The 13,777-nt window shown below is 40.6% G+C and overlaps 2 pseudogenes; one reads left to right on the top strand and one right to left on the bottom strand.

The window, feature by feature from the left end:
- The first annotated feature begins 2,181 nt into the window (after positions 1 to 2,181).
- On the top strand, positions 2,182 to 4,500 carry LOC102471594 (lysine-rich nucleolar protein 1 pseudogene; annotated as a pseudogene).
- A 6,169-nt stretch (positions 4,501 to 10,669) lies between these two features.
- LOC102502569 (glyceraldehyde-3-phosphate dehydrogenase-like) lies at positions 10,670 to 11,751 on the bottom strand (annotated as a pseudogene).
- Between the last annotated feature and the right edge of the window lie 2,026 nt (positions 11,752 to 13,777).

Genomic DNA, 13,777 nt, shown 5'->3' with positions numbered 1-13,777 from the left:
TCAAGCTATCTCAATCTATTCATCTCTATCTATCTATCTATCTATCTATCTATCTATCTATCTATCTATCGGTATCTATCATCTATCTATCTATTTCTCATCATCTATCTCTTCTGTCATCAAGGAACAATAAAACAATTATCTCTACTGTCCATCCCTATGTTGAAAGTTTAGCTGAGACTTTATTTTCAATAAGCTACAAAACAACCATATACCAATACATGGATTCAGGAGTAAAATGAGGGATGAGGCAACAGGCATGATAGACCCAAAACTTTTCTCCTTTCCCAGGTGAGTTCAAGCTTTTCCTCCAGGTTGCAATTCTGTTATTGATAATCAAAGCTTCAGCTCTTTTAACAACAGATCCTACAGCTTTGTAAATAGAATTTAACTCGATACCATGTTCCTCAGGAAGCACTTACTGGAGGCTTACTCTGTATCTGGCACTGTGCTAGATGTTGTAGATTTACAGCTCTGACCTCAAAGAGATAATAGGCTAGTGAAGGAAATAGATGTAATTTAAATTGTGAAGGATACACTCCTGCTTTAGCTTCATAATTCAAAACAACAAAATTCAAAGAGCCACATACACAGGCAATCAGAGATGTTTCTAACACCATCTACTCTTGTCTACCGTGCCCAGTTAATTTGAAGTCTAGCTATGAAGTCCTATGGATTGAGGAAAAAGCCATAATTCAAGTCCTCAAATTGTTCCTGGAGGTAAAAAGATGTTTTCATCTAAAACTAAAGTTCAATCAAGAATAAATAAGACTCTTGTAGTACAATCTATACATTAGTGTAACTAAAATGTTGATAAAGGAAAATTTCTCTTTAGAGATGTAATCTAGCTAAGAAATGTAGTAGGCATTATAGAATTATGCATTGATCTTTCAATTTTACTTCAGATAAGTATACTGTAAAAACATGGGCTAACCCATGGTATGGTGATTAAGGTAGGTAGATTCTATATAGCCAACCAACTGTGTGGTTCAAGTCTCAGACCCTGTGGCATGAGAAACACACTGGGCACATACATGAAAGGAGGGAGAAATGGAGGAGAAGGGACTGTGCCATGACAAATCCTTATGGAGGCTGCTTTCTCACTTTCTCTCTCCTTCTTTTTGTTTCTCTCCAGAGAGTAAAAGCACCCTCGGGCAAAATCAAAGGAACAAACAAGCCACAACAAATAGTTTACAATAAAAAATAACTGACATGGCCAACAAATGGGTAAGTGATTCAAAAAATTTGCTATATTCTTACAGTGAAATAATATTCAGCAATAAAAAGGAATGAATGAATGATTGACACACAAAAAGGAAGAATCTTGAAATAAATATGATCAAAGAAAAAAGCTAGGTTCTTCTCCTCCTTCCAAAAGAAGTACATACCGTATTATTTATGCAAAAAATTAGAAAATGCAAATTAACCCATATTAAGAGAAAACAGGTGAATGGTCAACTAGAGATGGTGGGGGTGGGGTGTTGGGAAGAGTGGAGGGAAGAATTATAAAAAGACATAAACAGACAGTTGGGGTGATGGATATATTTATGATCTGATTGTGGTGATGGTTTTATGAATGTATGCATTTGCCCAGACACTAAATTTTAGACTATGAAAACCTGTGGTTAGTTGTATTTCAATTATGCCTCAAAAATTGTTTTTATAAAAGGTGTGATAAAATTCATTTCTACTATGCATGCAGATTTGACCTTCAGGTAAGTTTCAGTGAACTTCCTAGCTCTCTTCCTCTAGCAACTTCATGAGGCAGCATGTTACCTATATTGCTAGATAATATTGCTTATGGCAAAAATGAACCTAATTAGTAAATTGTATTTGAACTCGGAGGAACTGAAAACAAAAACAAACAAACAGCACACATTACCTGATGGGTCACTAAAGAAAAAAAACAAAAACCGAAAAAGAAAATTCAAGATAATTTTCTCTATAAAATTGGCTGAAGATTGCAGGTCTTTCTATTTATTGGTTAAATTAGCACTAACATCTGTTGATGGTGCAAAAACAGTGCATACTTTGAAATTAAACAATTCTTGATGAATTAAAAAAATTGATGTATGTTATTTCAAATTGAGTGCATGAAGTAAAAATTAATATTTTGGATTATGACATTTCAAATTTGCCTGTTTCAAATTGCCATCCAATGTGATTATTATATGAAACAATATGACGAGGGCAATGACAAAGGTAAGGTGCTCTGGTGTGTGCATGAGGCAGTAAAGAAAACAGCCTGAGGCTGTTAAAGTTCGGGATGGAGGAGCCAGTAGGTGGCATGATGTAGTTAAGGTACTGGACTCCCATATGGCCGACCATGGTTTGAGTCCCAGTCCTGGTGGCTTGCTTTCTCACTTTCCCTCTCTTTCTGTCTCTCACTGGTGAATTAAAAAATAATGATAATAAATAAAATAAAAATAAATATAAAAATAAGTTTGGGGTGGAAGGACAAGAATAGGCAGAATGATACAAGGCAGAATGTAAGAAAGGTAGTAAAAGTCGGAAATAAAATGATGACTTTGGAAAACTGAAGACACCTTAATGTTGCAGTAGAAAGTGAGAGATAATAAACACAGAGAAGAGATTGCAAATATCAGTGCAGAGTCTTGTCTAAGGTGTTAACGAATTTAGACTTTCTTCTGTAGTTGATGGGAATATCTACCCCCACAAATCCCTTGATGCCCTGTCCCTCATCATTGTGGTTTCCCACATACGTCACTTCAAAAAGATCATCCTCAAGGAAAAAAAAATCTATACTAATACTTCTTTACATCTTCTACTTCTTTATCTTTTTTTTTAAAAAAAAAAACAGCATCTGTCACTTCTTAATATATTACCTATCTTTTAAAAAATGTTTTTACTATTGTCTTCATCAGAATGTAGGTCTATGAAGACTGAGACTTGGTCTGTACTACTCACTCGTATACCCCAACTTGGCATATAGAACATGCTTGACATTTTGCAAAAAAAAAAAAAAATAAATAAAATAAAAATGAATGGGACCCACTGGTGATTTTTAAACTCTACAATGACAACATTACATGTGTAAATCTTTGTGCTGGTAACTATGCAGAGGAAGGATTTAAGAATAACAAGATTTGAGACTTTCAGGAATGATTACTAAGACTAACAAAGTAGACCTAGGCCTTGGGCTCCCAGAAAAGAAAATGAAGAAGGTGTTCAAAGAACCCGAGACTCAATACTCAGTTTTACTCAATGATAATTATTTCTCTGACATTTCTTCTGTAAGAACCACATCCCTCTCTAAGAATCTGATCTGGGGCCAGATATCTGAGGTGCTGTAATGAAGTAAAAGAAGAAGAAGGGTCACAGCATCCTTAGTGAGGATCCCCCAGAATTTGAGACCAGGTTGTGTGCCTATTGGCCAGAGAAGTCACCCAGCTCCAGGAAGTAGTCCCTTGGTCACTCAGAGGTCCTCAGTAGGGAGATGAAGACAAAGACAAAGAGGAAGTCCTTGTTCACTCTGCCTTGGAGATGAAGATCTCCCTAGGCTGCAGACAGAGTGAGGAGGTGACCAGAATTAGCATGAAGCTCAAAAAACACAACAAAGTTAAAAAAAAAAAAAAAGGCCAACTATATTGCCGACTCCTCAATCCGTGACCCTTGGTTCTGCAAGGCTGAGGTGCTCTGTACGGTTACTCCATGGGGAAGGAGGGTGAGAAGCAGACAGCCTTGAGGTAGAAATGGAAGCAGGGTGGTCCCAGGGAACACAGCAGGAAGATGAAAAAGAAGGAGAAGAAGAAAATCTACCAGAAAGGAGACACTGTCCTGGGCCACTCATAGCTCTCCAGGTCCATAGAGAAGAGCCTTAAGAAAATTAGCAAAAAGAAGCTGATTAGAGTCGAGGCTCCAGAGTACATCCCAATAGGAAAAGGCCTGACGGTCCTGGCCAAGAACAAAATTAAGTCCAAGAAAAAGGTGGAGCAGCAAGACATTGAGGAGCTGGCTCTGCAAAGAAAGAAAAAGGAGAGGAAAGAGAGTAGGGCAGCAGAAGACTCTAGGGAAGAGGAAACAGACACAGACCTAGAGGTGGTGTTGGAAAAGAAAGGCAACATGTATGGGATGTACATAGACCAAGTGAGGTGAAAGGCCTTGCGAGACGAGACTGATCGTGAACTGGGCAAAATGAAAGCTTCTGAAACTAGGAAGTGAACAGGGGAGAACCCACTTTGACCAATGGGATACTGCTAGTCTTGAAGGCGAGCAACAGAAACTGAAATTTCTCAAACTTATGGGTGGCTTTAAAAACCTCTCCTCTTCATCCAGCCACTCTTATAGCATGGGTGAATGGTGCAACATGGCCCCAAGCAAGAAGGCCACTCATAGCCTGTAGCAGAACCTGCAACAGGACTTGATAGCACTGTAAGCTGGAAGTACAACCTTAGAGTCCACCTTGGCTTCTCCACTGTACCCAACACAATCTTTCATATTGACAGAAATGCTTTTAGGTCAACCATGTTGGAAGACTAAACTCTAATGCTTCCCCTTCTCACCAATTGCTTTTATTATTCAGTTTTGCAGATGAAAGCCATCTGACAGTTGTCTTGAATCAAATCAAACACCTGTGAAGATTAAGGACAACTATCCTGATGGGCTGGAACAAATCAGGGTAGGGGCAGCTCACATTTCAGAAGCCAAGAGACTGAGTGACTGAAAACAACTGCCAGTCTGTGGTAAACGTTCCATCCCTGTTTGCAGACCTCAGGGTGTATAGAAATGAGAGCTAATGTGTGGAGAGTTTAGCATGTGCTAGGCACATATGGAAGTGCTTTCTTTGCATTCATGTATTTACTCTTCATAATAGGTGCTATTATTATCCCAGTCTTATAGATGAGGCAACTGAGGTTCAGGGATAAAGTGATAAAATCGTCCAGGGTCACCCTTTCCCAGCCTCCCTCCCAGAAAAGAATAACAAGGTTGGAAGGAGTTAGAATATGGCTTTAGTAGTGCGGGTAAGAGATGCTGAGGGCTGAAATAGGTAGTTGTGAGTGGAGAAGGGAAGATAGAATATAAAAATACTTCACTTGGAAGACGAGCAGAACTCAGCAGCTGATGAACGTGGGGAGTGCAGAAGACAGCACCAAGGGTGACCTCCAGGTTTTTAACTGACATGACTATGGGTGATACATTAATATGGATAATGCTAAATAAGGGACAATTTAAGGGGAAGAGAGAGGGTCTCGCTTTCAAACCATTGAGATTCAGACATCTTCAGTAGAACCAGGGAGAAATTTCTAGCAGCAGAACTTTGACTTACAGCTTAAGTCAGAAACCTTGGGTCAGGAGAGGACTTGGCTAGAGAAATGAACCTTGGACATGGCAGTGGGAAAGCTGTAGACACCTATCACAGGGTTTGAGAGTGGATTTGAAAAATGATCCAACTATCATTGGAAGGTGAACTTATACATAAGTGTAGGATAATAATGATTTCAAAGTAGAAATTAGAAGGCAGGAGAAGCTCAACTTTTTTACCCATACTATGCTCCATTGGGGAGAGTGGAGCTAATCAAGGACATATAGTGTTCAGTGAAGAGATTTTTGAAGATACACTACCCAGAAGGTGTTACAAGGATAGGGGAAGGTGGGGTCAGTGGTAAGTCAGTAGCGGGGAGAGGGCCAGACATGGTATAGCCAAAACCAAAACTGAACCCATAAGAGAGGTCCTGAGACTGTATCCTAGGCCTCCTGCTGCATGCTGGCTGTGCATGCCCATGTGCCTCTGATCCACTCTGGTTGAGACTAGGGATGGGTTGTGGCATGAGTGCTCTGTTGGGGTACCTGTCCTGTCTTTCTCTCTGTCTCTTTCTCTCGCTCTCTCATGTAATAAATCAATTAAACTTTTAAAAAGTGGGAAAACAAGTAGTCAGAAAGCCTAAAACAAATAAGAGATGAGAGTGAGAAAATAAGGGATAGAGATGAGGTAGAAGCAGACTTGTTTTTTGTTGGTTGAAGGAATGAGAGGCTGATTGGAAATGATTTAGTCTCAAGTATCAACTTAGGCACATAATGTTTTGGTGCCAAAGATCCTAGACAGCATTTGGCCTAGTCTCAGAGATATGGTGGGACCTATCTCAGGGTGAGGTCTGCCTTGGCTCATTAAAGCAGCCAAGGAGAGTCCAAATGAGGTTTCGGCTTCATAATTGTGTAGAAAATTAGAGCAAATATATGTAGTCTAATAATTCACAATAATAAAATTTCAACATGATAAAATAGTTTTGATATCTACTGACAACCATCAAAGTGATTTCCCCAGCACTCACTCCCACTGGTTTTGTTTATTCTTGAAAATGCATCTTATCTTTTAGTACCATGGAAAGTGAAGGTTACATTAGTGGGGGAGAAATTAGGTTTAACTGGTATTTGATAACCCCAAATACCCAGTAGTTGAAGGGATTTTTTTCAGCTAGTTACTAATACTTTCATCCAAAAACAAGTTGCAGTTTGATTTTGATTTTCTCAGTCAAATTAATGCCACAAACATAATGTGATTTTATTGTAATACAAGTAATGTAATGCAAGGTACTTGTGCAAGTTCTCTACGATCTGTCATAGATTACTGCATAAAAGTGACCCCAATGAACCTTGCTTCCAAGGATTTATGGCCTTCTGTAACCTCTTCCCACACCGAAGCTAAGATTAGTCATGTGAATCATTTTGGGCAATGGGACATTAGTAAGCACAACACAAGCATAGGCTTGGAAAGTCCTTGCACAGTGGGGTTTGTCATTTTGGAACTTTTCCTCTTAGAATCTAATTACTATGCTGTAAAAAAGCTCAAACCAGAGCACTGAATGAGAGGCCATGTGACAGGCAGTGCAGCAGGAGAAGCCATCTGGGACGTTCCAGTCCAGCTGACAGCTCAGATGAATGAAGCCATGTGTGTGACCTCGGACATACCAGGCAGAAAAGAACTGCCCCCACTCAGCCCCATCAATGACAGAATCATGAGAAGTAACAAATTGTTTTCCTTTTCTATTTCAAAAAAGTTTATTAAAGAGAGAGAGAGATGTATTCCTAACCAGGCCTTCACACTGAGATCCACTTCCAGTCTCGGCCAGATGAGATCATAGACACACAGGTGTGTACCTGATGTGTTTAAGGAGATCCTGGGTAGAGAATCCAGGACCTCTCTTATATTGTCCTGTTGCATTTTTGCTGTGCCACCTCTTGAACTCATAAATTATTTTGTCAATCTATTAAGTTTTGGGGTGCCTTGTTATGTAGGAATAGAGAAGTAATTAAGAATCTCCTCAGAGACAATCTGTACCTTATGAGGCCTGTCTTCGGTGTTCCTTGTGCTGTCTCAGTTTACAAATGATTTTTTCATGTTCTTTGTTGTGAGGACAAATGATTTCTCCTCTTTCTTCTCAAAGTCTCAAAATATGTCTCAGGACAATCTCTGCTTTTTTGTTTGTTTGTTTATTTTTTGTTTTGTTTTGGTTTTTTGAGAGGTTTTTGCTATAGGGCGTGTGTGTTCACCAGAAAGACAGAGAGAGACAGAGATAGAAAACAAGAAATCACCCCCCAGGGGGGATGGCCATGCCACAATCCCTTCTCCATTCTCCTCTTGGGATCTTGGGCATGCACACACACACACCTAGCATGAGTTTAAGCCATAGGATCCGGTTGACTACATGGGAATCCATTGACATAGTCATTACATCAACTGCTGGTCCCAATGTCCATATTTTTATTGTGAGTTATAATTAAGCTTTATAGTCAAGGTTTTACTATACTTCACATTCATCTGCCTGGATCTTCTTGTTATTTCCATGACTGTCATGAGACAGTTCTTGGTCAAATGACTACTGTTTAGAAGTGCCAGAAAGATGTTTCCAGTATTATTCTAGGGGTTCCATCAGTTCTCATTTAATGGAAGTATGAAAAACAACCAAATGCAAATCCAACACCCCGTGACCCACCTTTCATAACCCCACCCCTCTATTTACCCTTAACTCTCATTCCTCTTCCAAGAAGAACAAGGAACAAACAGGTCAGCCAACATGTGGACTTTATAATCTCTGCTATTTTAACTTTTTAAAGACTCCCTGTAACACTGGCAAGTAAAGTTAGAACACTGTAAGTATCCTTTTGATTGCAAAATACACAGGAGCTTGCTCCTGACTAGATTATTGTTTTTCCATACACAAATGTCTTTTCTCTGCAAAATGTGCTTAGGGCAAATGTCCCAAATCAACCAAATTCCCATGGTTTTGTTCCCATGCTTTCTGTACCCAGAGATTAAGTCAAGATTATTATACTGTGTCATAGAAACACCCCATTCTCTAGGTTACAAATACATTATATATTTTCTTTTCCCTCAAGGTCAAACATTTTAGTCTAATAGATCTAAACTGTGATATGTCACATAGGCTGGTTTTTAAGATCACCAATATTGGAACAGTTCTCTGTTTTAGGTTGGGATCATTTGTCGTAATGCGTACCATGTACAACTAGAAGGGACTCTTTGAATTATGGTTTATCATCATCTAGTTCCAGTGTTTAATCTACGTCCTTACAGGTTGTAGTAGGCAAGGTGATAACGTGTATATATTACTGGCTATTTTCCCAGGTGTATAGTAGTCACAGGTCGGATCCCTTTCAGAAAGGTAGCCGACAGCTTTCTTGCTGAAAGTCATCACAGTGGACTTTAGCTTCTGGGACATTGTTCTTTCAAGTACGTGTTGTGACACATCATTCCTTTTCCAGCAATGGGGATGAATTTACACTGAGTGGTCACTTCAGAGAAGGATCTTATATGAAAGAATCATATGACTGAAGACAACTTAACTGATCTATTCCTTTGAAAAGTGTTCATCTACACTGATTTTTAACCCAAGAAAATCTCTCTCCATGGAATCAGTATTCCAGAAAGAGAAGAATTCGAAGTCCTGAGTGAGCAATTCCATTTAAAATGAAAAAGTCATGTTTTTGAGTAATTCTTTTTTTAAGAGAGATTTTTACTGTAGGGCACATGCACTCATCATAGAGTCAGAAAGAGATAGAGGAGGGACCAGCACTTAGCATAATGGCTATGTCACTGGACTCCCATGTAGTCAACCACGGTTTGCGTCCTGGACCTGGTGGCTTAAAACTCATGCTGGGCACGTGTGTGTGCATGCCCAAGATCCCAAGAGGAGAATGGGGAAGAAGGGATAGCGGTGTGGCCATCCTCCGTGGGGGGCGATTTCTCGCTTTCTGTCTCTCTGTCTGTCTCTGTCTGGCAAGCACACGCGCCCTATAGCAAAAACCTCTCCAAAACAGAAAAAAAAAAAAAAAAAAAAAAAAAAAAAAAAGTGATTTAAGGAACTTTTGGGGTGGGGAAAGTGAAAAATTACCCCCGGGGGATGACCACACAACAATCCCTTCTCCTCCATTCTGCTCTCAGAATTTTAGGCACTTACATATATGCTAGTTCAGCTACATAACCATTACTCCATCTGCTGGTCCCGTGTAACTCGTTTTTAAAAAGATTTTTGCCTTAGAGCATGTGCACTCACCAGAAAAAAGAAGAGAAAGACAGAGACAGTGAGGAGGGACAGTGAGAAATCACCCCTTGGGGAGATGGCCATGCTGCAGTTCCTTCTCCTGCATTCTCTTCCTGGGATCTTGGGCACACATACATATGCACTGTATGTGATTTTTAAGCCACCAGGTCCAGGAATTGAACTGTGGTCAACCCTGTGGGAGTGTAGCAATGTAACTGCTGTGTGGTCTGCTGGCTCCAGAGTAACTCAAAATATTCAAGTTTGTATTTATCCAATCATCACACAATCATATTGCTTGAAAAACAATGCCATTTTCCTGCTATGTATCCTGTGGTGGTGGTACTTTTGGCTCCAACTTAGAATGGCATTTCTTCTATTCTTACGTTATAATGAGGATATTCTTTAAAAAGCGGACCAGAGCAAGAGGTGATCGCCAAAGTAGGCCTCACCTAGAAGTTTCATGTTAACATATTGGGTCATTGGAAAAGTCGTGTCACATTTTTGCATGAAAAATTATGTCATGAATTTTCCAATTACTCAATAGTTCAAGTGATGGACCATTGACATTTTTGTTTCTGTGACCTTTAATGAGTACACCTGCCCAATTCTGCAAAGACTCTAAAATTTAGACTTGAAATATTCAAAGTGGAAATTTAAATGTTCTGTAATTTACCTATAATAAAAAGCCCCTTATAAGTAATTCATTGGTGCAGGAAGGTAATTACCAAAAGAATCACAAACTGCAAAAGATGTTTAGGCTCACTGACTTGGAATTAACATTTGGCTACTGTGGGCCATTATAAATATACTCTGACTCTAGAATAATCTAACTTTTCCTGGTTGGTAAAGCTCTATACATCTAGAGGTCCCTTGAATTTACTCATTTCTCAAAATACTCTCAGGTCCCACCTCAGCCACACCTTTACCATGAAATGATAGGATGGATATGAACATTTTGAGAATATTTATGTAATACCATGTGGCCAACTGATTATGAGATGATGTATACTTTCTTGTATTCTTTTTTTTTTGGCTGATACAGTGTACTTTATTGATGGTCCGTGACAAGGAGGGCTCCTCAGCCCCTCCCTTCTGCAGGGGTCTGGGATGAAAACTGTCAAGGAGGGGAGCTTCTCAGTGTGGTAGGGACTGAGTGTGAGCAGGGCCTCCCCAGCAGCTGAGGGCCTCTTCCTCGTGCTCACGCTGGGGCTCGTGGTCGGGAGCTCTACTCCTTGGAGGCCATGTGGACCATGAGGTACCACCCTGTTGCTATAGCCAAATTCATTGTAATAGCAGGAGATGAGCTTGACAAAGTGGTCATTGAGGGCAATGCCAGTCCCAGCACTGAAGGTAGAGGATTGGGTGTTGCTGTTGAAGTTGCAGGAGATGACCTGGTCCTCAGTGTAGCCCAGGATGCCTTTCAGGGGGCCCTGCGGCGCCTGCTTCACCGCCTTCTTGATGTCATTGTATTTGGCAGCTTTCTCCAGGCGGCAGGTCAGGTCCACGACTGACATGTTGGGGGTGGGGACACGGAAGGCCATGCCGGTGAGCTTCCCGTTCAGCTCTGGGATGACCTTGCCCACAGCCTTGGCAGCCCCGTCGATGCTGGGATGATGTTCTGGGCAGCTCCATGGCCATCACACCACAGCTTTCCTGAGGGGCCATCCACAGTCTTCTGGGTGGCAGGGATGGCATGGACTGTGGTCATGAGTTCCTCCACCATGCCAAAGTTGTCGTGGATGACCTTGGCCATGGGGGCCAAGCAGTTGGTGGTGCAGGAGGCATTGCTGACAATATTCAGGGAGTTGTCATACTTCTTGTGGTTCATGCCCATCACAAACATGGGGGCCTCCGTGGAGGGGGCAGAGATGATGACCCTTTTGGCCCCACCTTTCAAGTGAGCCCCAGCTTTCTCCATGGTGGTGAAGACACCGGTGGACTCCACAACATACTCAGTACCAGCGTCACCCCATTTGATGTTGGCGGGATCTTGCTCCTGGAAGATGGTGATGGACTTCCCATTGATGACAAGCTTCCCGTTCTCGGCCTTGACAGTGCCGTTGAACTTGCCATGGGTGAAATCATACTGGAACATGTAGACCATGTAGTTCAAGTCAATGAAGGGGTCGTTGGTGGCCACGACATCCACTTTGCCAGAGTTGAAGGCAGCCCTGGTGACAAGGCGCCCAATATGGCCAAATCCGTTTACTCAGACCTTCACCATCGTGTCTCCGGGACGCAGCTGGCATTGCACGGGAGGACACGGCTGCCTGTCGAACAGGGAGGAGCAGAGAGCCACTTTCTCGTATTCTAATAGATATATAGACCATTAGTGTATGGCTTCTGTTGGACTGAAAGATAATACTTGGATTTGAAAGAGGTCTGCATTGTTTAATGGTCACTGAAAAAATTATTTGACTCACTACTAGATAGAACTTTATATTAGAGATGTATGATGATGTTTCCAATAATAAATTATATATATATATTTTAAAAAGCCTGTAATGAAGTTTCTAAAAGGACTTATATATTTTGTTAGTAATTTAAGAGAGAATTTTAGGGACCAGCAGATGGCATAATGATTATGTTGCTGGACTCCCACATAGTCGACCGTGGTTTGAGTCCCAGAATCGGTGGCTTAAACTCATACTGGGTGAGTGTGCGTGCCCAAAATCCCGAAAGGAGAATGGAGAAGCGATTGCGGCATGGTCACCCTCCCTGAAGGGGTGATATTTTCCTTTTTGTCTCTCTATCTCTCTCTGTCTCTCTGGCAAGTGTATATACCCTATAGCAAAACAAAACAAAATGAATTTTTAAAAAATTCTTTAAAAAAAGAGAGAGAGAATTTTGTATTGCTGCAGCCCCAAGATTCTCATCCAGGTATTTCTGTCCTCAAAGGAACATTTGGCAATATCCTAAGGCAATTTTGATTACCAAAACTAGGGAGGTGCTACTGGCATTTAGTGGGTAGAGAGGCCTGAGATGCTGCTAAACACCCTACAATGTACTAAATAGCACCTGCCATCCCAATAATTATCTGGTCCAAAATAATAATAGGGTCAGTCCCAGTGGTGTGTATTGGTAATTCAATGCTCAGCAACCCTGAGACCACATGAAAAGGTATTGGGTATGTGGCTGAGGTTCTCTCTGTGCTTACCAGGTGCATACGCACACATCTGTCATTCTAGCTAGCTGAGACCAAGGGTACATCAAGGAGTGAAGACCCTTTTGGGAGTAATACTCTCTGTCTTTGTCTCTAACCCTTATGAAAGAAATTAATAAATGGACTTTAAAAAAACAGTGTCAAAGATGAGAAATATTGTTCTAGTCCTTTATGGGGCTGTGGCTATAGGAATCTTGTAGTCTGAGAAGATAAGCATTGGCCTGGGAACTTGGACTTCTGGGTTTGGGTGCTCATTAGAGCTTGAGAAATTTATGGAAGGGCAGCTTGCCTTAATCGGCTTACTTATAAAAATAACTTATTTGCCATATTTGTCTTCTAAAGGTGAGATAATTATTTAGAAATTACAGTAACCTTAGTATTGATTCTGATTCTCTCTTGCTGGCAGTAGGAGATCGGAAGCATGCATTGTTTATCTTTAGCACATATGTGTCTTACTTTGGGGTTGCCTGAGTTGAGTAATCAGTAATTGTTCCAGCTTTCTTTTTCTTCTTGTTGCTAGCTCGCTTGGTTTCCAGGGTTGTGATCATGCAGGGATTAGATCCTATTCTTTCTGTTCTTCTTTTGGGGATGATGGTGAGGAAAGAGTTCCCTTGTGTTCATGGATTGGCATATCCTGCTGATTAAGTAAGACCACACACTCTATTGTTTTGATATTTGTGGAATGGCGTAAGTGTCTCGATGTGGCATTCTGATGGGACCTGTCAAAGAGTGTAGAACTGATAACTGGAGCTTAATGTTTGGAATAAACTGATGAAAATTTATTTCAATGAAGTATATTAAAAATGGATTTGTTTTTACAGTAAAAATTTAAGGTATAAAAATAGAATATCTCAACTTTTCATAGATATGAACACTGACAGAAGACCCAATATTCAAACATATTTATTTCTCACATAAATTTTCCCTTTTTTACATAGTCTGGGTCTAGAATGAAAATACAGCATTTTAACCAGCTGGGCGTTTGCATGAGGGCTATGTGTAATATCATCAGTTACACCCAATTTCGTGTTCCCTGGACAATAGACTGGATAGAATATTGGTTCAGAGATTAACTCATTTTTTTTTTTTTTTAGAA

This window comes from Tupaia chinensis, unplaced genomic scaffold, assembly GCF_000334495.1.
Source record: "Tupaia chinensis unplaced genomic scaffold, TupChi_1.0 Scaffold000026_1, whole genome shotgun sequence".
Taxonomy (NCBI): domain Eukaryota; kingdom Metazoa; phylum Chordata; class Mammalia; order Scandentia; family Tupaiidae; genus Tupaia; species Tupaia belangeri.
Note: the sequence above shows the minus strand (reverse complement) of the source record. Positions and strands in the feature narration are given on the sequence as shown.